This window comes from Acinonyx jubatus, chromosome F2, assembly GCF_027475565.1.
Source record: "Acinonyx jubatus isolate Ajub_Pintada_27869175 chromosome F2, VMU_Ajub_asm_v1.0, whole genome shotgun sequence".
Taxonomy (NCBI): domain Eukaryota; kingdom Metazoa; phylum Chordata; class Mammalia; order Carnivora; family Felidae; genus Acinonyx; species Acinonyx jubatus.
The window spans coordinates 77,550,182-77,577,921 of record NC_069394.1 but is presented as its reverse complement, the minus strand read 5'-3'; the positions used below and the strand labels follow the sequence as shown (position 1 = coordinate 77,577,921).

The window sequence follows — 27,740 nt, the reverse complement described above, 5'->3', positions numbered from 1 at the left end:
TTATCACAATATCATCAATGTAGTGGCCCAGTGTGGTATTTTGTGGAATATCAAGATGATCACAATCTCTGTGAACCATGTTATGGGAGACAGCAAAAGAGTTGATGAGCCCCAGAGGTATGACTGCAAAGCTGTTCTCTTGGTCCTACTGGGAAAAATGCAAACCACTTCTGGTGGTCCTTATTAACTAGTAGAGAGAAAGGAGCCTTTGGCAAATCAATACTTCATATCCAGGGCTGTGTTCTTTGCTTTAATAAAGATAGCAATGAGGAAGAGCAGCTACATTACAGCATCATGTGATTATGTTTATGACAATCCAAAGTCATTCTGGAACACCCTTTCATCTGCTGCATAGGAAGAAGAGGCAAATTAGATATACGCATATACCCTACATCTTTCAAGTCTTTGATGGTGGCACAATTTCTGCAAATACCCTGCAAGTGTATTGTCATTGGTTTGTATACCAGTCGGGAGAGGAAGTTTTAGGGGCTTCGACTTTGTCTTTTCTATCATAATGGATCTTGTTTCCAAAGTCAGAATATCTATTCTAATTACACGTTCAGCAAAATGGGAAAATACCCATAAGTTCCATTAATGAATCCATGGTCTGCCATGATTCAAACTTGGGCCCAAACTTCATTCATATCTCACCACTATAGGCCCCTCCTTTCTTTGGAATTCTGGAATTCTATAATTCTATAATTTGGGTGCTGAGGAAATAGTATCAATTCAGAGCCAAAGCCTAATAATCCCCAAAGGTCTAGGTATTTCCTTTTTTTTCCAGGGTGTAGTGACTTCATTAAATGGCCACACATACCTTTGGGGAAGTGTAAGAAAGGAATCCTTTATACACTTGTATTGGTGCTGCAGGGTCCCTTCTCAAGGGACTCTCCCTGTCTGCCTACACTTTAGTCAAGGCACTCTGGGTTTGTGAATGGCTTAGGTATGGAACCGAGATAAAAGTTCATGACCCTCCATTTTGAGGTCTTAAGTCCAGACTCTGGCCACAAAACTGGAGATCTTCCTGGTATAGAAATCAAGTAACATTTCAATAGGCCATTTTCCTCTTTCATTGTAGGGACATCATGGTCAATTAGCCACTGCCAAAGATGCCAGTGGGTCAACACATCTTGGTGACTACTTCTTCCCTATCCCATTATGGTCAGTGGACCCTCTTTGCCTCTGGGAGTCATGGACTGCCAGTTGAACTCCACCATTCTAGGACTCTGCCGCCTCCACCCTTCAAATCAGGGAATCCATCTCAATGATGGCATTTCCTTCCTTGGTATACGGTGTACAGACAGCAGTGTCACCACTGAGCTTTGCAAAGATGCGGGTGCCCCACTCCCTAATGCGTCTCTCAATGTCTTAATGGATGCAGGGTCTTCTGGTTCCTCCAAGGGAATGCAGTGGATGGGCGGGTGGGCATACAGGCCATGGGGTGATATATTCACTTTAATATATTTGTTTCTCTAAGCTACCGTTAAGTCCAAGGTTCAACCAACCCAACCAACCAAATACACTGAGACTGTATGTATCTGTACTTGTGGTGAGCATAGCATAACACCTACAGTTGTGGAATCACTATGTTGTATGCCTGAAACTAATGTAACATCGTGTGTCAACTATACTCAAAACAACAGCAACAACAACAACAAGGAACCCAAATAACCTGTCAGAGCTATCTGCAACAGCATGAGGTAATACATTAAATTCAGACTCTCTGGCAGGTGCACCCATTTCGATAGATTTGGCTCCTTATGGTTTTTAAATATATTCTCCTTGACGTGACATCATGAAAATGCATCCTCATACAGATCCCTTAGCCTTATGATAACATGGATCGTAAAAATCTTGCAATTCCTTTGGTGCAGGAACGATTTCCTCCAGTCAGGTTTTGTTCTTCTCCCGAAGATGCCGACATATGTCACCGGGTTTGAGTCTTGTGGCCACGAGGGCTGGCTGAGTTGATCTTAAGGAAAATAGGCCTCCCTTCACATGGAAACTGCCCCAGGTGAGCTTATTATGTGTCTTTAAGTGAAGGAAGACTTTACTTGATTCATGTTTGGGAGGGTGGGCTGCTTTAACAGGGAATGATGGTTAATTTTGTGCATCAATTTAACTGGGCCGCAGGATGCCCAGGTATCTGCTCCAACATTACTTTGGGGGTGTTTCTGTGAGGGTGTTTCTAGAAGAGATTAGCATTTGAATCAGTGAAGTCAGTAAGGCAGATGGTTTTCCCCCACGTGGATGGGCATCCTTCAACACCCTGAGGGCCTTGAAGAGAGTAAAAAGGTGGAGAAAGGTTGAATGAAGTCTCTGCCTGACTGCTGTTAACTTCAGTCTTCTGCCCTCGGTGCTCCCGGTTCTCAGGCCTCCGTGATTCTTAGCGGAGACCTGAACTGGATTCCACACCATTTGGTTAGGCATATTTACTCCATTTTACATATAAATACACTGCCAGAGGTGGTTGTTTCCCAATATCCATGCCCGTCTTCTTCCTAAGGAGTGGAATTCTTACTATATTTGGAACTGTCAGTGTACCTAGCTAAAGGCTTAAATTCCTACCCTTTCTTACAACTAGATGAAACCGTGAGGCTACATTTTGTTTACGGAGATGTAATTGGAAGTGTTGTGTGGGAATTCTGGGGAGTATGTTAAAGGAACCTAATTTCTTTGGGCTTCTGACCCTCTCCTTTTCATTCTTCCTGCCTCCTGGGCTATGAAAGTGATGGCTGGAGCTCCAGGCACTGTACTGGTTTATGAAATAATCTTAAAAATAAAAGCCCCTGGGCTCAGAATTTGAGAATGAAAGAGCAGAAAGATAGAAAGTTTTAGGGTCCCAAATGACTAGAGTTTACGTGTGATCGAAATACATGCCTATCGTGTTAGTCACTTTGGGTTTTCCTTTATATGTAACCAAGCACAATCCATAACCATTTATAGATACAGGATTCCAGAAAGATGAAACCGATTGCCTCAGATCATGCAATTTGTAAGCAGCATAGCCAGGATGCAAATCTAAGATAGAGTCTTCCTCTGTATGTCATAAAATATTATGCGATAATGAATAATAATGCATAATATATTTATACCAGTTCATATCAGTTCATTGATTGAACTCACTCTCAACACCACCTTTGGCATAATTTATGGTACTTAAATAAATTAGCAAAAAAAAGATGTTATTTTTTATATTAGTATCAAACCAGGTAAGACAGTTTTTTTTTTCATTTTTAAATAAACATGTAAATTTAAGGTGTACAATGTGTCACTGTGATACATTTATATATTGGATTTCAATCTTCTTAAATTTGCTGAGATTTGTTTTCTGTTCTAGCATATTATCTATTCTGGGGAAAGTTCATGCATGTAAGGAGAATGTGTGTTCTGCTGCTATTGGATGAAATGTCCTGTATGTGTCTGTTCGGTCCATGTGTTCTAAAGCATGGTTCACGTCCAATATTTCCTTGTTGACTTTCTGTCTGGATGATCTATCTATTGCTGATAGTGTGGTATTGAAGTCTTCTACTATTATTGTATTGTTGTCTATTTCTCCCTTAAGATCTGTTAGCATTTGCTTACTATATTTAAATGCTCAGGTGCCGGGAATGTATTTATAATTGTTGTAACTTCTTGATCTATTGATCCCTTTATCATTATGTAATGACTCTCTTTGTCTCTTATGTTTTCTGGCTTGAAGCCTGTTTTGCCTGATAGGAGCATGGCTATGCCTGCCTTCTTTTGTTTTCTGCTTGCGTGGAATATCGTTTTCCACGCCTTCACTTTGAGCGTATGTGTGTCTTTAGAGCTGAAATGACTCTCCCTAGGCAGCATATGGTTGGATCATGCTTTTTTATCCATTCAGTTACGCAGTGCCTTTTTGCTGGTGAGTTCAATCCATTTACATTTAGGGTGATTATTGATATGTAAGGACTTACTACTGCTTTCCAATTCTTTTGTTATCTCCATTGTTTCTTTTTTCTTCTGTTTCTACCTTTGTGAGTTGGTGGTTTTCCATGGTGATTTTCTCAGTATCCCTCTTTTTTATGTTTCATGTCTCTGCTCCAGATTTTTGTTTTGTGGTTACCATGAGGTTGGCATAAACCATCTTATAAATAAAATAGTCATTTTATGCTGACAGCAACTTATTTTCATTCACTTATAAAGCCTCCATCCTTTTATTCCTCTTATATTGTTAATGTTAAATTAATGTGATTTTGTTACCAAGTTGTAGAGGCGATAGTTTTAATATTTCTTTCTTTTAAACTTTATGCTATAAATGACACCCAATTCCAAAATAGAGTTACTGTTTTAAAATTCTGACTGCCTATATATCACCTTAATCAAAGTTTTGTGTACTCTTGTCTTTTCATTAAAATTTGAACAGCTCCTTCCAACATTTCTTGTAAGGCAGATCCAGTGGTGGTGAACTCCCTTGGCTTTGCCTGGGAAAGACTTTGTGCATCATATGTGAAGGATAACTCAACTGGATGGAGTATTCTTTAAATTTTTTTTAAGTTTATTTATTTATTTTGAGAGAGAGAGAGCACAAGTGGGGAAGGAGCAGAGAGAGAAAGAGAATCCCAAGCAGGCTCCTCACTGCCAGCACAGAGGCCAACGTGGGGCTTGAACTCCCGAACCATGAGATGAGGACCCGAGCCAAAATCAAGAGTTGGATGCTTAACCCACTGAGCTACCCAGGTGCCCCACCCCAAGTTTTAAATTAGATTATTCTTGACTGACAGTTTTTTATCTTTCAATACTTTAAATATGTCATTCTCCTCTCTCCAGGCCTGTAGAGTTTCTGCCAAAGATCTGCTGATAGCCTAATGGGAGCGTTGTTTTTTGTTTGTTTTGTTTTCGTTTTTGTCAGTTACTTTCTTTCCTTGGTTGCCTTTAAAATTCTTTATCATTGACTTTTGACAGCTTCACTGTAACGTATCTCGGAGAAGGTAGTTTTGCATTGAGATAATACGGTATTCTATTAGCTTCACGGACTTGGATATGCAGTTCCTTCCTCAGGTTTGGGAAGTGTCCTTAAATAACCTCTCTGCCTTCTTCCCCTCTCCGTCTTCATGTATGTATGCCCATTATTCTTATGTTCACTCTCCTAACAGAGTCTAGTAATTCTCAGAGGATTTCTTCACTTTTAAAAGATCTTCTGTCTCTTACACTGGAATCATTTCTAGATTCCTGTCTTCCAGATTGCTTATTCTCTCTTCCATCTTATCTGCTCTATTTCCAATGCTTTCCAATGCATTCCTTATCTCCTTTATTGAGTTCTTCAGCTCCAGAATTTGTTTGGTTCTTTTTTAGAATTTCAGTCTCCTTGGTAAAGCACTCCCATTCATTAATTTTATTCTTGAGTTCACTGAATTGCCTGAGTTTTTTTACAGAGCTTGTTGAATTTCTTCATTACAGCTGTCAAAAATGAGTGACTTCACAATACTCCATGTCTCTATTTGGTTGCTGAAGATCTGTCATTTTCTGTTTGTGATACCGTATTACTGTGATTTTTTTTACTGGCATTCGATGAAACGGGCTTCTGTCGCTGCCCTTGAAATACTGAACACTGTTCACACTTGGGTAAGATTTTATTCATTTGGATTCACAGTTCAATACGTTGGCAATTAGAAGCCTTTCTTTTGTTTTCCAGTAGGTGGCGCTTGAGCACAAGGTTTTAGTTTCTCTTCCTTGAGCTGTGTGGCCTTTGCAGTTGGGAGCCGGCCTAAACAGAGAAAGGTGCTTGGGTGGGTGGCTCAGTCGGGTAAGAGTGGGCTCTCAGCTCAGGTCTTGCCCCTGGATTGGGCCTGTCATGAGCTCAAGCCCCCGCGTGGAGCCTACACTAAAAAAAAAAAAAAAAAAAAAAAAAAAAAAAAAAAAGGGGGGGGGGCTAGTGGCAGATAGTGGCAGAGTCGGGGGAGGTGCGTGCTAGCCCTTGGGGTTGGGCGTGCCCTCCGGTTGCTCAGGTTTGGGGGGAATCCACAGGCAGGGGAATCCCAGGGCACCTAGCGGGGCCTCTTGGCCGAACTCCAGGGCAGACGGCCGGAAGTGTGCTCCTCTAGAGCTCTTTGTCTGCCTTTCTCCCACCCCGCCCCTCCCCTCCCCTCCCCTCCCCCAGTCCGCAGCCAAGGAGGCCTCTCAGCAAGTTGGGCTCTAAGGAAGACCAGCCAGCCCCTCCAGCTGCAGACGCCTCCCGCCAGTCTCACTGTCCTCCACCTTCTTCGCTGCTGCCTACCGCTGCCGGTGCCACTGTCTCTGCTGCCACCCCAGCGCCACGGCCGCCGCCCTCCCCCCCATTGCCGCCCGATTCCTCTGTCTCTGCAGCCTCCCCGAGGTCCAGCCTCCCCCCCCGCCCCCCCGCCCCCTGCGCGGATGGACGGACCGCTCCAGTCCCCGTGGATGTCTGACTAGTTGTAAACGGAGGGGGGGGGGGGGGCACGAAAGCAATGGCTCACGGGGCCGTGACAGTTTTTCTCGAAGGTTCGAACCGTCGGTTTTCCAGATCACAGGTTGCTTTGCGTTTTTAACTGGGACTTCTGTTTTAACCTCAGCAGTGAGTCTCGTCTTCACAAGCTTGCAGTGAGTGCAGTTCGTGAGAGAATACAAGTGCAGAAAGGTCCAGAAATTCTGGGCTTTTCCAGACACGGCTGCCTCCGGTATAGAGCTGCCAGGGGCGCTCTGTGCCTGCTGGGTCGGGAGGAGCCCGGTAGGGGCCGCGACGCCGCTGTCCTTGAAGGCCGCTGTGTCCCTAAGCACAGGCTTCCAGGCACAGGCTCAGAAGTACGACTGAAGGAAAGAGCGGAACCTGATCCTTCCTTTTCTCTGAATTCACCCGTGGCCTTTAGCGTTTCAGGCAGGACCTGATCCTTTCTTTTCTCTAAATTCAGCCTGTGTCCTGTAGAGTTTCAGGCAGGGTAGATTTCTGACTCATTCATTAGCCTTTATCTTCTATCTTGAATAATAGTGTCGAAATAAAAAAATTGGGAAGACCACGTGTTAGAAAATGTAAATCTAACCCCAAAGGATAAAAGACAATTGATTTCAACCTTCTGAAGGGAATGTCATCATCTTTTTCATTTACATACTCACTTTTAAGGCATCTTAGGTATGGTGGTGTCTTAATAATTAAGGTAGTAAATTAGCATAATTAACATAATTGCAGCATAATAAATTAATCTTTGTATTTTGTTTCACGCTAAAACATATATTGGTTAGGTTATGATTAAAGATTATACCACTAGGGCCTTGATTTAATTAGTATTCTCTTGACTTGAAAGGTACAGTTGTTAGGTAATAAAAATTCTAAATTGAGATCATGTAGTCACTTTGAAGAAAAAGACACTTTCTTTGGTCTCATACTATACCATAAAGTCTCCGAAAAGAGAGCTATTCAGAACAGGCAAATTGGGCGAGAAATTTCATATGCTAATGATTCAGTTCTTAGCTAAAGGGTATTTTTAACATACTAGTAAAGTGTAATAGTAACACCATTGATTGTCAGTGCTTTTGAAGATGAGGCAAAAGGAAAGGAGGGAAACGGGGGTATCGTGGAAGTATCATAGTCACAGGTAGGACGGATGCGTCTGGAAGGATACATGCGCACACCATTTCACACAGAAGCCCACAGACCTCGGCTACAGCACCGGAGGGCGGGGTTAGGGTTGTTTCTGGGCTTGTCTCTTGACCAAATGGTAGACCACCCACCTACCTTGGGACACTTTTGAGAATAAAAAGGAGTCCCTAAATTTAAAAAAAAAGTTTAAACTATCAATTTATTAACCAACACATTGGTTTATTATAGGGGCAGATCTGCAAAATAATTGCATTCAAAAATCTCCTTCTGAAAAAGAAAAATAGCATATATTTGTGTATACTGAAGAAAAAGTTTTAAACAACTTTATATTGATTATCCGATCATTCAAGTGGCAAACAGAGTCCTTTTTCTTGCTATAGATTTAAATATTCAAATACTGTAATACTTTATATTCAAGTACTTTAATCAACTTTTAAGACCTATCTTTTTTTAAAATACCATGGAGCTGGTATTTTTCTGAAAATACGTTTTTCAATATAGTTATTATTTAAAGCTGTTAAAAATAAAATTGCCTTCGGTCTTTTTCAAAGTTCCATTTGGCTGGGGCGCCTGGGTGGCGCAGTCGGTTAAGCGTCCGACTTCACCGTGAGTTCGAGCCCCGCGTCGGGCTCTGGGCTGACGGCTCAGAGCCTGGAGCCTGCTTCCGATTCTGTGTCTCCCTCTCTCTCTGCCCCTCCCCCGTTCATGCTCTGTCTCTCTCTGTCCCAAAAATAAATAAAAAACGTTGAAAAAAAATTAAAAAAAAAAAGTTCCATTTGGAGTTAATAAAGTTGGAATTATTGGTACTTTCCGTTGACTTCTCTCTATGGACCGTAATAGTTTTGTTTTTTTTTTCAATTTTTTTTTCAACGTTTTTTTATGGATGTTGAAGCACTTAGCAATGCTCTATGGATGTTGAAGCACTTAGCAATGGCAGAGTAAATTCTGCCATGTGGAAGATACCAGTTGGGGATGATACTACAAAACATTCTGGGTGAGCGCAGAGGCATGGAGACAATGTTGGTCTTACGAAGTTAAGAAAGCTGGGGAGCAGAGAAGCCCTTGACTTTAGTTATGATGCAGACATAATTCACAGTGTGCCCACACCAGCTGTGGTGTCATTCCAATATAAAGAGACCGACATAAGGAGAAGCCGCAGCTGTCAAAATGCGCAAGTATTTGCAAATATGCCTGTTTCTGAGTGCATTTTGTTTAATCTGTAAGTGCCTGCATGTGTCCTTGAAAGGGAGGTGTTAGTAAAATTGCTTCTGGAAAGGGTCAGGAAAAGAAATAGGTGATATAGGCATATAGGTATGTAGCGTGCCGATCTGCAAACTCATTCCAGCTTATTTTCATGCAACTATTATTAGTACTACTTTGTTTAAAAAAAAAAAATCCAGGAAAAGTGCCAAACTGGATCATTCCATAAGGACACTAGGCATGATTTAAGACTCTTCTGGTCAGACCAGGACAGATGGCCATCAAAGTCATGTTATAGATCAGTGCTCTCCAGTACAAACCGAACACAAGTCAGATAGGTGATTTAAAATGGTCTACTCGTCCCATTTTTAAAAAGCTACAGACATAGGTGAAATTTATTTTAATCATATATTTGAACTGGCATCTCAGAAATATTATAATTTCGATGGCAGTCTTCATACGATTATTCACGTGCTAGTTCACATTCTTCTTTTTTGTACCGACTGTGAAATCCGGGCTGTATTTACAGTTAGAGCTTCTTTCCCTGTGGACCAACCACGTTTCAAGTGCTCAGTAACCACCCATGTGGTTCATGGCCACTGGATCGAAGAGCACAGCTCTTGATGATAAACCTGTGGTTATAAATGTGTGCTACTACACCTGCACGGTACAGCCGGGAGGTGGCCGCGCGCGTTTTGAACTCAGGTCTGATGATGCCAAGGCCGGTGTCCCTTCCACTCCTGTCTCCTGAGGCGGCCTTACTGCTCAGCCTTGGCGATGGGGGGGGAGGGTCAGCTTGAACAGCGCACCCCAGGGTTCCCTAAGCCCACCTTGTCAGAGACGGCGTTTCCTTTCTTTGTCTTCCTTCCCTTCACCCCTGTTCACAGCAAATGCTGTTCTATGTGGGAGGGCAGTTGAGGACGGGGGGCCACAGACTGGTTAGAATCAGTGTAGGGAAGGGGCCAGCTCGGGGTGGGGGGCGGCAGGCAGGTGGGGCAGCCTGGCACCCCTGGGGGTGCGGGATGGGGGCGTTTGCAGAACAGTCTGCGTGAATCCCTCCCTGGAACACAACCTGTGTGGCAGTGGCATCAGGGTCCTGTCTTGGGCCGGGCAGTTTCAGGAATTGGGTTTTATTATTTCATTCGGGGCTTTTCAGATCTAGGAATCCCATTGAAGTTCAAGGAGACCGCCCGAAAGGCACCCAAATGTCAGTGTCTTATTCGATGCTGGGTCGAGAGCTATCATTTGCACGTGGTGCTCTTTCCTTGCAAGGAACTAGAGGAACTAGAACAGGAGACAGAAGCCTGCCTGACGGAGTTCCGTCTTGAGTACGTGTGAAAACCGACAGTGTGGCATATGCTGAGGATAAAAGTGCTCTGGGTGTTCTAGGCTGACCCGTGTTCCCTCCCATTCCCGTTGGAGTCCTAGGCCCCTGTACTCAGAATGAGACTATATTTGGAGGCAGGGCCCTTAGAGGAGCTGCAATCCGGCAGCCTCAGGCCCTGCCTCCTGTGCTGCATGGGAAGTAACGATTTCCTGCCACGGGCAGCATCACCTGCGTGTCCCTTCTGTGTGGCTTGGCCACCTCCCTTTCAAACTCCATCCATACAGGGCTCCCAGGCCTGGTCAGGACCCACTTTTCTCCTGTCATTTCCTACACAACCGGCTGAAATCCTGAGCTGCCCACAAAGCATTGTAACACTTGATAGGAAGGAAGAGCAGGTTGAATGAAGAATTTAGGTTTGGATTATCGAGCTCATGCACTTTACGTTTTGTTCTTTTAGTTTGTGAAAGATTAGATTTTTTTCCCACTGTATATTAAAGTTAACTTGTTAAAGCATTTACGTATTTTACTTGAGTAGTAACTTTACGAGGCAGAATGAATACTTTTAGATGTTTCTGACTCTCAAGAAAATGCTCTGTTCCACATATAATTAATAGCCTACTTAAAATCTTTGAGGCCTTTATAGTTCGTTATGACAAGGAAGTTAATTAAAATCAAGCTCCTGTGAAAAAGTTTGTTTATAAGTTTAAACAAACAAAATTTCCTATAACCAGTGTGCTTAAAATGTAGTTTCTTACAACAATCAGAATGTTAAGGTTATAAATCCTTGAAATTATTACGGTGAACCTTTTACAATTGTTTTTGTCCTTTTAATACGCTGACAGAAGGAAAGAGATACAGACATACAATAGCTAGAGATGTAACTTATTTTTTATAATAATGGGCAGATATGACATAACCCTTTTTCTGTCATCCCTTCTTTTAGATCCTTAACCATTACAATGTATTTGTTTAAAATATCTGTTTCCTGGGGCACCTGGGTGGCTCAGTCGGTTGAGCGTCTGACTTTGGCTCAAGTCACGATATCGCGCTTCATGGGTTTGAGACCCACCGTTGGGCTCCGTGCTGACAGCTCAGGGCCTGGATCCTGCTTCAGATTTTGTCTCCCTCTCTCTCTGCCCCTCCCCTGCTCAACTCTATCTCTCTCAAAGATAAATAAACATTAAAAAAATTCTTTTAAATATCCGTTTCCTTACCATTTCTGTGGAGTGATTTCGGTGGATAAGGTACAGAAAAGTATTATATATATTATGTAATATGTGTATATTATGACATATATATCTTTCATATCTTCCAATTTTTATTTTGTTTTCCTGAAAAGTTTTCTTTAACTGGGTTGACTCTAACATCTGAAAAAGGGAAGGGACCTTGACATGAGAAATTAGCGGCCTTTCTCATCTGACCCCTGGTTTTATGATTTGGGCCTCCTAAGTGGACCTTGGGTTCGCTTCCTCACTGCCAAGGCCATGATCTTGTTCAGGGATTCCTTTGAAGTGAGATGTACAGGAAAGGGGTGAGGTCATTTGAGGTACTTCTTGGATGTGGTTTTACATGATGTTGACTCATGTAGAAAAGGTTATTCCCTTTCACTCTTTCCAATTATATGAAGGAAAGATCTCGGCCTGGAGCTAGTGTATCCCTAAAATCATCCTTATCAACCAAGATGGACCCCTACGTGGCAAGCAGGCCTAGCTAGGATTTAAGACTGTGATTTTGTTTTCTTGAATGTATCTTCCTACCTCTATTCTATTTATGACAAATAATTCTGTCATGCAATTTATGGTGATAGTAATAATATAAAGTTTATTTTAGAAATGAATTACTAGGGGCACCTGGGTGGCTCAGTCGGTTGAGCATCCGGCTTCGGCCCAGGTCATGATCTCACAGTTCGTGAGTTCGAGCCCCACGTCGGGCTCTGTGCTGACAGCTCGGAGCCCTGAGCCTGATTCGGATTCTGTGTCTCCCTCTCTCTCTCTTTGCACCTGCCCAGCTCATGGTCATACTCTGTCTCTGTCAAAAATAAATAAACTTTAAAAAAAAATTAAAAATGAGTTACTAAAAAAGAGTTTAATTAAAGGTCATCTTTACTCTCTATACGAAAACTGTAAAGATGGGAGCTAATCATTCAAATGTAGGAAGCAGTGGCCTAATCCAAGCCCTGGGAACTCTTACAGACTATTGTAAGGACATCCTCTGTGTCCTCCTTGCCTTCCCTGCCGCCTTGTTGCACAAACATTTCATCACTCTGGGGTGCGAATCAGATAAGGTTACTGTCTTGTTTTAGTGGCTCCTCCATTGCCTATGGGAACATCTCAACTCTTTAGCACGAAATGTACACAGGGTGCTCACCTCTTGCCAGCACTCCTTCCTGGGAGCTTCGGGTGTTAGCCACACCAAACCACCTGGGTCCTTGATCATGACAAAGACGTGATGAAGACAGACCTCTACATCTTTGTAGATAAGATACTTCTGTTAAAAGCCATTCTCTCAGTTATATGCATCTAGTACGGAGGAAGAGGATGTGTGATTCTGGAAGCTAAATGTAAAAGAGGAGAGAAGACTTTTATTGTGACCAACACTGGACTAAGTCCCATCCCTAAAACAAGGACTTGAGAGAAGAGTTTTTCTAGCAGAGATGTTCGACAAGGATGGAAGGGATACAAGTGTTCTGAGCTGAGGGCAGACGTTGACTGGTTTGAAAGGAACAGTTGACGGGAGGGTAAAAGCAGATGAGAATGTCATTTCAAGACCTCCTTTTGTTCTGTCTTTTGCCAGAAGTTAGACTCTCATTCACTTTTGGGGTGAGGCCACGCCAATTCTGGAAAAGCCGCTGGTGTGGGTTTTGTAGTTGTATTTGCAGAGTGGTGGTTCAGGGGACGTGCCTGACAGCCTGAGTAGGTAGGTCCTCCATTACTCCACCACTCGGTAGGTATGTACTTTGGGCTTTGTGAGGATTCACTGAAGTAGCTAAAGGACTTGGCACACTGCTTGGGCACATCATGAGCTCCACGGAGGTATTCGCCATTCTGTCACTTGCCATCACAATGCAAAGGCAGAGATACGGCGTTTGGGCAGAGGCCGCTGGCACATCTGTGCCTCCCCTCGCTTTCCCTCCTCCCTGGCTTCTCCTGGGGTGTTGTGACGCAATCTGAGATCCAATTACATCATTTCATCCACCAATATTTCACTCTGGTTGACATACTATTTAACAGCAGAATATTTCACCAAGTACACTTTAAAAAAATCTTTATTTAAACATTTCTTTCTAGCCTGCCAGATTTTTAGGTGGTACATTTTTAACTTTTCACTCTATCTGTCACTGTATACATATATATGATACATATTTCTCACTATATATCTCACTGTATATATTATATATATATCACTATATATGATATATATCACATATATGTGTATATTGTAATATGTACATATTATATGCATTATATAATTATATAGAATATATTTATATAACAAATATATAATAGTTCCCCCAAATTAAATTATGAAATCAAAGGGTATGAACTTAAAAAACTCGTTTAATGTTTATTCATTTTTGAGAGAGAGAAAGACAGACAGACAGAGACAGAGAGCAAACGGGGTGGGGGGCAGAGAGATAGGGAGACACAGAATCCGAAGCAGACGCCAGGCTCTGAGCCAACGGCACAGAACCCTTCGTGGGGCTCAAACTCACGAACCACAAGATCATGACCTGAGTCAAAGTTGGACTTTGAACCAACTGGCCAACTCAGGCACCCCAAGGGTATGAGCTTTTTAAAGACACTCACCTGATACATATTCCTGTTCTCCAGCATTTGGTGGACACATTTGGTTGATATTAATAAATGCTGTCCTCTTTTCAACGTGACCACAGGGATCTGCGTCTGTTTTATCCAATGCTTCACTTCCCACATCTAGAGCAATGCCTGACACACACCAAAATGTTCAGTAAATGTTTGCAAATGAATGAATGGTGCTCCGTTTACATCATTCCTGTTTGCATTCATTGATTTGTTGGACAAGTGTGTATTGGGGACCCTCTAAGTTCCAGACATCCTACCAGGTACTGGGGGTACAGTAGCAAATGCTGCCCCCACTTCTGTCCTCAGGGAGCTAACCTCCCCGCTCGGTGTTCTGGGCCGCCCTGCCTGAGCAAGGTGTGGAGCTGGTGCCAACCCACAGGCTCTTGGTCTGTGATGAGATCAGTGCGGGAACTGAGAGCGAACGCTTAGAAACAGCTATGGCCACGTGACAGTAACTTTACGTTTATGGATACCATAATAATAAAAACTTCTTGTGTGTTTTGAATGCATTTTTAAAAAATTATTTTCCTCGTCGTTTATTTTTATTATATTTTGCAAAAGTATGTGTCCAAGAAAGGGGGGGAAAGCCCACTGGTCCTTCACTAAAGGTAGTATGAGAAGCTGTGCTCTGCTCTATTGCAGTGTAGGAGGGAAAAACTAGAACGTTCCACGTGTATTTTTATATGTCATAAGTAAAGCAATTAAGCTGCAGTGAGATTCATTACCAAAGAAGACCGTGTCCTCACGAGGTCCCTGTGTCTGGTTCCTTTTCAAGCACAGCTGCAAAGCCTCCTGAGAGAACAGTTGGGAGCCATAACCCCCGGGGTCAAGAGCATCATGTTATCTCTGTTAGCTTTCAGCAAATTGCAAAGTTATTGCAGTTTGGTTGGGCCTAGTTAAACGTACTTGCAGATTACATTCTCTGGTATTAACTAAACCGCGTCCACAAAACGAACAAGAGACTAAGAATACTCCTGCAAAGAAACCGTGAATTGGAGAAATGGCACTGGGGTGTCTGAGTGGCTCAGCCAGTTAAGTGTCTGACTTTTGATTTTGGCTCAGGTCATGATCTCTTGGTTAATGGGATCGAGATCCAAGAGGGGATCCATGCTGATAGTGCAGAGCCTGCTTGGGATTCTCTTTCTCCCTCTCCCTCTGCCCCTTTCCCTGCTCACACACACACACACACACACACACACACTCTCTCTCTCTCTCTCTCAAAATAAACAAATTAAAAAAAATAATAATGGCACCAACATAGACACAAACTAAAAATTAAAAAATGACAGAATGGTCAGTCTTCAATCAAAAAAAGCTCTTTGTTAGTAATATTACAAGGCAAAAACCAAACAAACAACGAAAACTTAATCACATCTGACAGTGAATCACACAAAACTTGAAGTTATCACTACGAAAAAATTGAAAAATGTATTTACTACGTAATAATGAGCCTCAGCTTATTATCTTGAGAGATACACTAGCAATAGCATAGAGACACCACAGAGAGTACAATATTTACGAAGCAGGCATCCAGGACATAAAAATGTCTGCGTCTTTGTAGATGTGTCAGTAAAGATAAAATCTCTGTGATGGTCAGTGCTACGGGTTGGTTGTTGGAAAAACAAAGTTAAAATTTCCATAAAAAAGAGCAAATCGTCAATATTACGTTTTCCAGACAGACACTGTGATTCTTTCTAGACGACCTTTTTGAAGTTTGTCAGTCTGTGATTACAAGACATGGCCTCCCCTCCCTCCTATGGATCCGAGGCCCTTTGCCCTTGTAATTCTGGAAGCTGGGCTTAGTTGGTAAGAACGCCCACAGTTTGGTATGTTATATGAAAAACAAACGAACGAAACAGTGTTCCTGCAACTTCCTGCTAGGAATAATCTCTTTCATCCTGCAAAACAGTTCTTAATAAATCAGCATGTAGATTTTATTTTTTTATTTTTTTAAGTTTATTCATTTATTTGAGAGAGAGAGAGAAAGTACGAGTCGGTGAGGGTCAGAGAGAGAGGGAGAGAGAGAGAATCCTAAGCTGGTTCTGCAAATCGGTGCAGAGCTCGAACCCGTGAACCGTGGGATCATGACCTGAGCCCAAGTCAGGTGCCTGACCAACTGAGCCACCCAGGTGCCCTGACAGGGTAGATTTGAAATGTGAAGTCTGTAGCCATACCTTCAACAATTCTCAACTTAATACTTCACAAAATTTCATTAAATTAGATGAAAAAGTGACCGGAGGCCATGTTTTTGTTTTTGGATTTAATAGCCAAAGGCAAAAACACATCATGGTGGGAAAATCCAATGCCCACCAAAACCACAAGTGTGGTTGAGGAAGTTTGCACACCGGGAGGAACCAGGGGCATCTCAGGAAGGTGCTGGAAAGAAACGCTGATAAGATTTGGACTTGTGTTGGGTGGTTGTGGAGGAGGGATCAAAGAATGGCCAAGGAATGATACTGTCAGGAGGCAGTGATTGGATACCTGTCTTATTGATGTGATGAGAAGCAGGGCTAATGTGGATTTATAAAGAGAGCGCAGTGACTTATCCTAGCCAGGAGAGGGGGATGTTCGCTCATTTTGTGGGTTGAACTTGATGTTTTGACTGTTCAGACGAGGCGACAGGGTGGCCTTGCTCCAGGTTCGGTGGATCGTGGCCGCAGAACGGCCTTGTCTGATGTTGGTGTGAAATGGCTTGTGGTCAGTGGCAGAACACTCATTTGTGCTGTGAGTTATCTGTGAGTGCTGGGCCGGCTCCTGGATGCCAGGGGTGCGTTTGTAAGAACCTTCGCAATGACTCTGAGGAGCCAGGAAGCCATTCCAGGACTTGAACACAGGTATATCACTATCTGTCTTCTGTTTAAAAAAGCCCACCTGGGATGATAGGGGGATAATTTACTTTACAATAGAATACTTTTATATATTTCAGGAAGACAAAGCTACATGCTGATATTCCACAAAATGGTTTCAAATAGAAATGCTTCTTTCTGCGGGTCAGATTTTGTCAAGACCTCCTGCATTGTATCTTTAAAAAAATTTTTTTTAACATCTATTTATTTTTGAGAGACACAGAGAGACAGAGTGTGAGTGCGGGAGGCAGAGAGAGAGAGGGAGACACAGAATCGGAAGCAGGCTCCAGGCTCTGAGCTGTCAGCACAGAGCCCAGTGCGGGGCTGGAACCCACAAACCGTGACCTGAGCCGAAGTTGGACCCTTAATCGCCTGGACACCCAGGTGCCCCGGCATTGTATCTTAATGAATATGACAGAATACATCCTGAAGAAAAACAACTCTGATTTTTATATGTGATTTACTTATGTTTGTTTCTATAAAAATTTAACCAAAGCTTTGAAAATAAAACACACCCTCTTTTAATAATTTTACTTGGGGGGCGCCTGGGTGGCTCAGTCGGTTAAGCGTCTGACTTCGGCTCAGGTCATGATCTCACGGTCCGTGAGTTCGAGCCCCGCGTTGGGGTCTGTGGAGACAGCTCGGAGCCTGGAGTCTGCTTCGGATTCTGTGTCTCCCTCTCTCTCTGTCGCTCCCCTGTTCATGCTCTGTCTCTCTCTGTCTCAAAAATAAATCAATGTTAAAAAAAATTAAAAAAAATAATTTTACTTGGTTCTCTTGGACATCTTCAATGAACTTAATCATATTAGCTTGAACAGAAAAATAAAAAAAAAAACCAGAAAACTACTCTAATAAAGCATTTGATGTTGGGCTGTAGAAGTAAAAAAAGTGAAAGAAAATCTGTGTTTTTCTCAGTCATCACCGTATTTTAGTAAAAGTTTAAGCCCCTCACCTAGTGCTACACATTCAAGCAAACAAATAGAAAAGCATCTCAGAACTTGGAAGTCTCCAGGCTTAACAAGGCTTGCTCTCCTTTCTGGAATTAAAGGAGCACTTAGGGAAATTTGGTTTGTGCCAGGCTGCACTGTCCCTGGGTCATGCCAATCCAGGGGTAGGACACGAGTCAGACCAATGTGACAGTCGTCTTCCGGCAGCTTCCTCCCCTAAAATTTGTAAATCATCCTGCACTGACAAATATGCCCTTTTTTTTAAATGTTCATTTGTTTTGAGAGAAATAGACTCAGAATGTGGGATGGCTAGCATGTGAATGATTTAATAAAGCAATAGTTTCCAACGTGAGAGACATACTTTGTGAGAGTATTTCTGACGGGCAGGGGCCTAAATATATGTTTCTAAAATGCATCTATTTCACATTTGTCATTCTCTTTTTTTTCCTCGGCTCCTGCTTTCTCTGTTCTCAGTCCTGGGAGCTCTCGGTTCTGAGTGAAGCTGTCTTTAGCATTCTGTTTCACTCACAAACTGTGAGATCATGCCCTGAGCTGAAGTCGGATGTTCAACCGACCGAGCCGCCCAGGCACCCCTGTTGTGATTACACTGTGTGGTTTAACATGTGCAATTTTGTATCTGCTGATTGATACTTTTCACTGTATTGAGAATGTATTCACTTTGTATTCTGAATTAAAAGAATTAATTCTTGGGGCGCCTGGGTGGCTCAGTCGGTTAAGGGTCCGACTTTGGCTCAGGTCAGGATCTCGCGGTCCGTGAGTTTGAGCCCTGCATTGGTCTCTGTGCTGACTGCTCAGAGCCTGGAGCCTGTTTCCGATTCTGTGTCTCCCTCTCTGTCTGACCCTCCCCCGTTCACGCTCTGTCTCTCTCTGTCTCAAAAATAAATAAACGTTAAAAAAATTTAATAAAAATAAAAAAAAGAATTAATTCTTTTGTTTTTAATTTTATTTTAGAAGAGAGAGAGTGTGTGAGCAGGGGACAGGGACACAGAAAGAGGGAGAGAGAGCGAATCTCAACGAGGCTCCGTGCTCAGTGTGGAGCCTGACCCGGAGCTCGATCCCACAACCGTGAGATTATGACCCGAGCCCAAGTCAAGAGTCCAACGCTCAACCAACTGAACCACCTAGGTGCCCCTAAAACAATTAACTCTAACATACATTTCTCTTCACATCTGTCTGTGTATCTATCTACCAAGACAGATACATCTCCCAGGCCTGTATATCTATCGCTTCCACACTGGGAAGATGGCAATATCAGGTGATGGTTCCTGTCACATGGCCACATTCAGCCACAGTCATCGGTATTTTGAGAAACAAAACTAATTTCGATGCCTTGTAGGAGTTTCGTGACTGGGTCTGGCTGATCTTTTCAGCATGATATTCAGGATCCCCCATCAGCATGTATCCTATCACCTGGCTATTCCTCATTCCATAGAAAGTCTGTGCTCCTTTTGCTAATTTTTTGCTCTACGTGAAATGGCTTTTCTTCCCTTTTTGCTTGGCACAGTGTTGCATACGTGCTTCAAGGCTCAAGTCACCTGTCACCATCTCTCCAGGTAGAACGAACTGTGAAGTCTTCTGGGGTCCCCTCGCGGACTGTACAACCCCTTCAGCATTTATGCGTGTGTGACTCATGTGCATAACTGGTCCCTCTGAGGAAGCCTTTGTCTTATTAAAACAGCACAGGCTTTGGGGCACAGGGATTGAATTCTGGCACCATAACCTTCAGGTCCGTGGACTCTAGGTACAACTTGTCTATGCGGTGGGCATAACCGTGCTTACCTTGGGGTGCTGTTGTTAGAAAAAAAGCAGTCAGGAGACCCATCATTTGTTCCCCAGCCACACTGGCTACATTGTGATGTCTGTGAGTCTCTCCTCATGTTTGTGTCCTTGTATCCCAGCCTAGCTACAGTATGCTCTCAAATACTTATTGACTGTATGATACAATATGTAAGCAGAGATTAAATATAGGAATTGACAAGGATGCAACTAAATATTTGTGATATGCCCCATCAATATCACCTATGAGCTCTAGAGCAGAACATGAGGTCCAGCTGAGGCAGTGAGAAAAACCTCATCTTGCCATTTTGTAATACTATATTTTCAATTTAACTTCTGACATGAAAGAGAAACCAGAAACCTAAATTCCACTGCCTTGATTTCCTTGAACAAAATAATTGCCAGGATGAAGCAACCGGCTTCTGTCCTTTCAACTCAGAATTTTTAACTCCGAGGTCCTCAATCATTCAAAATTTGGTTAAATACAAAATCAAACCTAATTCAGACCATTAATCACAGAGCTTCTAATGTTCTATTCAGCTCTGATAGCTCTATTCTCTTGAGAAAAACTGCAACAATAAAAGAGTTATTCCTGTTGGCTTGGAAATTTCAACTTCCTTGGGATTTTACCCAACTCTGCATTTTAAACCGTATTTTTCCACTTGCTAGGAATAAGGTGCATTGGAAAATTGCACAGATTAGTTTGGCCTGCTCTCCATTTGGCATCACCATAAATAAGCCAGAGCTGTGAACCAAGAAGAGTGGACAGATGTCATTTTGCCTGCCCAGTGTCTGTTTCTCCTTAGGTCACAGCACCCACATTTACAACAGGGATTTAACTCCCCCACGATGTCTCAGTCTTGCTAAGACTGTAAATCAAGGTGTTTCTGGTGCAGTCAGTGGTGACCTGGTAGGCTCCTTATCCAAACCACAGTCTGTCCCCAGATGCCAAATTGTCCACCCCACCCAGTCACCAGAGCTGCCCTTGGTTCTAATCAGCTCAGAGCTGAATTCTGCAGTTTCCTTTCTGCTCTGGAGATTGCCTGAGAGCCCTTCAGTAAGTCCCTTTTTACTTGTCACACACAGAGAGTTCCTGATACAACCAGAGAACCTTAAGTAATACATTTAAGACAATTTACATTTAGGGGGAAATATTTTCATCTTAGCATCATCTTAATCAATGTCAAGTAGCTATGTCAATCCCCTGGACCATACTGCATGTCTAACAACAGATGGATCCCATGTGACCATGGGCGGTCAGGTGGCTCTCCTGAGGCTTGACTTTCTCATTTGCAAAACAATGATGATAAAGCTACTAGACATACTTTGTTTAGAGCTCTACTGTGATGGTAAATTAAAAACAAGTAACAAAATTGTAACAAAAACAACAAAACAACAAAAACAAGTGACAAATCACAAAGCACTCTATAAGGTAGGGTATTTATTTTCTTCATGTATTCTTTTAACAAACATCTCCTGCTACGAAAAATACTTTTTACCATGGGGTTATTTTGGTGCTCATAGTGTATATTTTAAGAAAAGAGTCAACTCTTCTCTAAAGCGTGCCATCTATGTGTCTGAACATTGATGATATCTTAACCAGGTACGATGGCTCCTCACCTTTTTTTAGTTTCCAATAACCTCCAGTATTCCTTCATTTCATTTCAATGAGTCCACATAATGAGGGGTATATGTTGAAGGGACATTTTAAGGAAGGTGCTTGAGGAGGAATATAATAGAATTGTATGGAAAAAAATAGGATCGTAAGATTGTACTGATGAGCGATTCCAGCTGGCCTTTTACTTTCTATGTTGAAATGTAACCTCCATCCTCATTGTTGTCCTTTTAGAAGAGCAGCGAGTTACAAGGGAAAATGCATGTGGTTGTCAACCAGAGCACCCAAGTCCCAGTCCAGGCTCCTTCTTTCATTCTTTGTGTCTTGAGAAAACCCGTTTATCTTTCTACACTTTTCCCTCATCTGCTAAACAAACCTAATGCGTACTATGGTGTAAGAAAGAATCCAAGGAGATCATGGATTCCTTCTAAAGTGCTAAGCGCTCTCGAATCCTCGGGTGACATCAACAATTATCGCTTGCTTACAGTAAAACGTTTACTTAATACCGTTCACATCTCGGCCATCTTAGGATTACCTTTCGCTAAATACATTTTCTTGCTTTCCTTTTCTAGGACATTCTATGATCGATCGTAAAAAATAGAACTTGTGCCCCAATGCCTACCGTGTGCTTACATGTCGTACACCGTCAGATATTTATGGAAGGAATGACGGAACATGTAAGCAGAGATTAAATAAAAGCATTGGCAGAATGCAAGTAAAAAAATATATGATACGCTCTGTCAGTGTTAAGTATATACGTTTTAGCGGGACGTGAGGGAGAGTGAAAGCAGTGAGAAAATCTGTAGATCAGTGTCATTTTTACATGAGGCTACTCTGTTGGGAGCTTCTTGGAGTTCACATTCCCGGCCCCACTCCAGATGGACTGAGTCAGAAGCCCTTGGGCTGTGGCTCAGGAATCTGTTTTCGCAAGGCTTCCGGGGAATTCTGTTGTCCACTTAAGTGGGGATGCGCTGGCTCAGACCTTCCCATTCCAGTTACTCTTACTTCCTTATTTAAAAAACATTTCATTGATTAATTATTTTTCTGGCTTTATTGAAATATAATTGACATATTACATCGTATGAGTTTAAGGTGTACAACCTAATGGGTTTCAGGTATATGTATTATTGCAAAATGATCGCCACAATATGGTGGCAAAGTTAGTTAACACATCTATCAATTCACATATTATAGTTTATTTCTTGTTTTTATTTTTTGTAGTCCAGTTATTCTTCTGTATGCCAAATGTAGTTCTTTATTTTAAAATAATAACGATCTTTTTAAGAATTTTGTTTATTTAAATTCAAGTTAGTTAACATAAACTGTAGTATTGGTTTTAGGAGTAGAACCCAGTAATTCATCACTTACATATAACACCCAGTGCTCATCCCAACAAGTGCCTTCAATACCCATCACCCATTTAACCCATCCCCCCACCCACCTCCCCTCCAGCAACCCTCAGTTTGTTCTCTATCGCTAAGAGTCTCTTATGGTTTGCCTCCCTCTCTGTTTTTATCTTAGTTCTCCTTCCCTTCCTCTATGTTCATTTGTTTTGTTTCTGAAATACCACATGAGTGAAATCATATGATATTTGCCTTTCTCTGACTGACTTATTTCGCTTAGCAGAAAACCCTCCAGTTCCATCCACGTTATTGCAAATGGCAAATTTTCATTCTTTTTCATCACTGAGTAGTATTCCATTGTGTGTGTATGTGTGTGTGTGTATATGCATATATATATATATATATATATGCATATACACACACACCATATCTTCTTTTTTTAAAAAAAATTTAAAATATTTTTATTTATTTTTGAGACAGAGAGAGACAGAGCATGAGTGGGGAAGGGGCAGAGAGAGAGGGAGACACAGAATCTGAAGCAGCCTCCAGGCTCTGAGCTGTCAGCACAGAGCCTGACGCGGGGCTCGAACTCACAGACTGTGAGATCATGACCTGAGCTGAAGTCGGACGCTTAACCAACTGAGCCACCCAGGCACCCCACACACCATATCTTCTTAATCCGTTCATCAGTCGATGGACATTTGGGCTCTTTCCATAATTGGGCTCTTGTTGATAGCACTGCTATAAACATTGGGGTGCATGTGCCCCTTCGAATCAGCATTTTTGTACCCTTTAGGTAAATGCCTAGTAGTCTAATTGCTGGGTCGTAGGGTAGTTCTATTTTAGTTTTTTGCGGAACCTCCATACTGTTTTCCAGAGTGGCTGCACCAGTTTGTATTCCCACCAGCAGTGCAAGAGAGATCCTCTTTCTCTGCATCCTCACCAACATCTGTTGTTGCCTAACTTGTTCATTTTAGCCATTCTGACAGGTGCAAGGTGGTATCTCATTGAGCATGGTATGTTTTTTCGTTTCTTTGTATCTTCTTGAATTTCTTTCATAAGCTTTCATAGTTTTCCACATAATAATAACCATAATCTTAGTGATAATACAATAATATTGACAGTATAATAATAATAATAATAATATTTTTGCCCCGTCCTTCCTTTAGGCTAACATTCATCAGGAGCCTGAGTGACCCAAATAAGATAATTTCACTCTTTTTCTCAAAACAGTCTAGAGGCTTTCTGTTCTTACTTGGAACAAGATCCAAAGCTCTCACGTGACCTCCTCCAAGTTCTTCCTGAGTTGGCCCCTGGCTGCTGCTGGATGACTCTACCAATCTCATCGTTGATGTCTCTGTTTCAGCCACCTTGGCCTCCTCCTTATTTCTTGAATGTCCCAAACACGTTCCCACCCCAAGGTCTGGGCACTTGCCAGGAATCTTTGCTGTCTTCCCGACCTTTGCCTGATTGGTTCTCTTATTTCTTTTAGACTCTCATGGATTGCCAACTTATCAGTAAGGCTTCCCTGACCACCCTCCCTAGCTTGACCTCCTTCTCCATTGATTGCCATCTGACATGCTTGCTCTGTCTGCCCCCCAAGACAACGTAAACCCCATGAGAGAAGGGCCTCTGTCTTTAGGCAGATGTTATTTCTCCAGAACCTAGGACCGGGACTGCCACACAGGTGGTAATCAATATATTTTTGCTAAATGAAAGAATAAAGTACTCACTGTGTGCCCACCCTCCAATGCTTGCTGAGTTAACGATATCCCAGATTTGCTAACTAACTCAGTGACTGTGATTCAGACACAAGGATGGGAGTAGGGGGTCGTCAGTACAATACCAACAATGTGTATTAGGTAGTGTTCTTCAGAGAAGCAGAACCAATAGGATGTGTATATACATATATACACACATATCTATTAATCAATCAGTTGATCAATCGATAGATAAAAAGAGATTTATTGTATGGAATTGGTTCACATGATTATGGAGGCTGGTAAGTCCAAAGCATGCAGAGCTAATGGCTGATGTCCCAGTTCATGTCCAAAGGCTGGAAGCTGCTGTAGGACCAGGAAGAGTCTATGTTCCAGTTTGAAGACTTTAAGGCAGGAGAACTCTCTCTTACTTGGGAGAGGGGCACTTTTGTTCTAGTCAGGCCTTCCTTGATTGGATGAGGCCCGTGGGGGAGGGCAAACTGCTTTCCTTGGTCTACCAACTTAAATATTAATCTCATCCCTCATAGACACCCTCACGGACACGTGTTGAATTATGTTTGAGCAAATATCTGGGCACCCCCATAAAGTCGACACATGAAAGTAACCACCACATTGTCACACGTATCATCACTGGGCTTTGTGCTTCTCGTGTTGTTTTCATTCCATTTAATTCCATGAATATGTTCTTCATATTCAGACATAAACACACAAACGTTTTATTTACCATGACTGCCAGCTTTTGGGTCTCCTTTGTAATAGCTCTACAGAGTCTCTCCTATGTGTCCAGTCAAAATATTGACTATTAGCCTTTGGCTAAGCACAGCTTCCTCTCTGGATGTTCTTCCTCCACTATAAATGTTCTATAAAACCAAAAAGGAAAAAAAAATTACTTAACTCCTGAGAAGAATAATAAAAAAAAGATCGTGCAAAAAATATCTCCACGTGAATCACATTAAATTCCATATTTCCATTTGAATTGAAGACAAGAGTCTTAGGTTCCTCTTTTTCCCCTGGAAGTAAAAGGAAAGGTTTGAAATGGAAGGAAAAAGGCTTTGGATGAGGGCAACGCGCAATGGGATAGGGGAGCTGAGGGGAGGAGCAAAGGCAGAAGGAAATGTAGATGAAATTAAATTCCCTTACCACTCGCTGCCCATCCACAGATACTTGAGGCACATTCCTCCAGGAGCTCTCATGTCTCAAAGTTAATGCTTTGCTAGAGGGAAAAACAACCTTAGCTTGACAATAGCCAGGACTCCAGGGTCCTGTCTTCTTTAACATATGAAAATTCTTTATCTCTGTCCCCCCCAACTGAAAAGTATATAATCAATCACTCCTCCTAATCCCAGCGCCCAGTGCCCACGAGGAGTCCAGCCCCAGTGCTTTAACAGAAACACCTTCTTGCACTGAAAATGTTTCAAGAATTTTTCCTTGACCATTTGCTCCTGGCCCACGTCATATCAGGTGCCAGGTGGCCTCTGATAACCTTTAATCACGTGAACTTTAACTATTTGGCTCCTTCACCAATGAAATGAAGGTTAAAAACTCAGAAAGGTGTTAAGTCCACAAACTCCAAGTGAATGGACACTTTTAGTTTGTTCGTCATAAGGAGAACAAGTGACGAGTGGTCACAGGGAGCACTGTGGTGACTAAAGGTGACTAAAGGGGAGCTTGCAGAACAGAGGCAGAACTGGAAGAATCTGTGGAGGGAGTGCTGATGAGGACAGCCTGGCCCTGCCCAGGCTCTCTGGAAGGACCTTGGAAGGGGAGCCACCAGGTGTAGAGGATGGCCAGGGCCAAGGACAGGAGGAGCGTCTGGAAAGGGTGGAGTAGCTGGGTCCTAGATTCTCCCCTTCTCCGCTCTGTTCCACAAGCCCTTTCCCACAATGACCTTAGAAGTTTAGTCCCTGGTGAAAATGAGTCACATCAGCCCCAAACTCACCAGGACCAACACAGATTAGGGACAGGAATGAGTAGAAGAAATCAGGCAACCTGAGAGATTGCAGAGGTCCATGGGGGAATGTTCATACTCCTCTCCCCATTGGCTCCTGGCATCCCCTTCCAGGGGGCACCTTGGGGGGCTCTCCTCCAGAGAAACAGAGCAGCCTCAGGGGAAATGCCTGAGATCAGGGACTTGTAAGGCCCCTGCTCCCCAGCTGATTCATCTTTAAGGAAGTCAACTCCTTACAAGTCCTTCCCAGCTGCAAGATGTCTCAATTGGGTTATCAGTGTCTCATTCTTAATTATGAACTAAGAGCAATAAAGTCATAAAGTCAATGATTAAAAAAAAGGAAAATAGGAAGAAAATAAAGGAACTCAGTGGGGAGATGATAATAAAGGCATTAGAATAAAATAGTAAAATAATATCTAATGCTTTCAGAGAAATAACAGATAATATATATTCATGTAAAAATATCAGAAGGAACAAAGAGGGAATAAGAAAGAACTCTAGATGATAAAATATGTGAGAACTCAAACTAAAAACTCAGTTGAAGATTCAGAAGATAGAGTGGAGAAAGCCCAAACCAGAAGAAATGAAAATAAGACGGTAAAACAGTGAAAACTGGGAAAAGAAGGATTAAAAAAAATAAGAAAAGTAGTCTGCGTTCTTAAAATAATTTCCTTAAAACAGAAGTTTTCTCTAGGAGAGAGAAAAATCATTTTTTAAAGCCGCCCCCCCACCAAACTGAAGAAAATTAATTTCTGGGTTGGTCTGGCATCTCCTCCCACTAACCTGACTCCCCAAGACAATGATCAATAAAGAAAAGAATCTAAATGTATCATGAGATTAAAATAAATGTTTGAAGCAAAGACAAAAAATCAGGATGCTCTGATGCTTCTGAAAATCACACTGGAATTGAGGAAGACAATGGAGACATACTTTCCACATTACAAAGGACAATAATTCCACCATGTGAGGACAGAGCAGACAACTCCATACAAGGGACTTCTCAAAAAGCTGACCACTCAAATACACTTTCAAAGAAAAGAGGAGGTCTTCCCCCAGTGTGAAGGTGTAAGTCAGAATAGAGTAAGATTCGGGTTCTAGTGACAGGACACAGTTAAGAAGGCAGCAAAAGTCCCAGGGAGGGAGCTGTGCAGGACAGCGAGATATCCAGTCTCTGTTGGAGCCCAAGAACAGGGCCCTCCCTGGGAAAAAGAAAATGAACTGATAAGCTACTGGACATGCTGGACTGTATGGAAAGTTGTATTCAGAGTGTTTAAATGATACTGTTGGAAAGCTTAAGAATGAACAATAATAGTGGCGCCTGGGTGGCGCAGTCGGTTAAGCGTCCGACTTCAGCCAGGTCACGATCTCGCGGTCCATGGGTTCGAGCCCCGCGTCAGGCTCTGGGCGGATGGCTTGGAGCCTGGAGCCTGTTTCCGATTCTGTGTCTCCCTCTCTCTCTGCCCCTTCCCCGTTCATGCTCTGTCTCTCTCTGTCCCAAAAATAAATAAAAAACGTTGAAAAAAAATTTTTTTTAAAAAGAATGAACAATAATAGGGATGTGGAAAAATCAAGCTGATGAAAAAAGTCAGTCAATTA

The 27,740-nt window shown here is 42.4% G+C and overlaps 1 protein-coding gene across 14 annotated transcripts in view; it reads left to right on the top strand.

The window, feature by feature from the left end:
* The window catches only part of LOC106974083 (uncharacterized), a 241,939-nt gene that overhangs the window by 107,415 nt on the left and 106,784 nt on the right, over window positions 1-27,740 (top strand). For 2 of the 14 annotated variants that reach the window (XR_003415139.2, XR_008292695.1), the window contains one exon: window positions 21,705-22,388. The exons of the other annotated variants lie outside the window; for them this stretch is intronic. The gene's annotated coding sequence lies outside the window, so the exon portion shown is untranslated. Of the gene's footprint in view, window positions 1-21,704; window positions 22,389-27,740 lie in introns of those variants that run through there. 14 annotated transcript variants of the gene reach the window in all.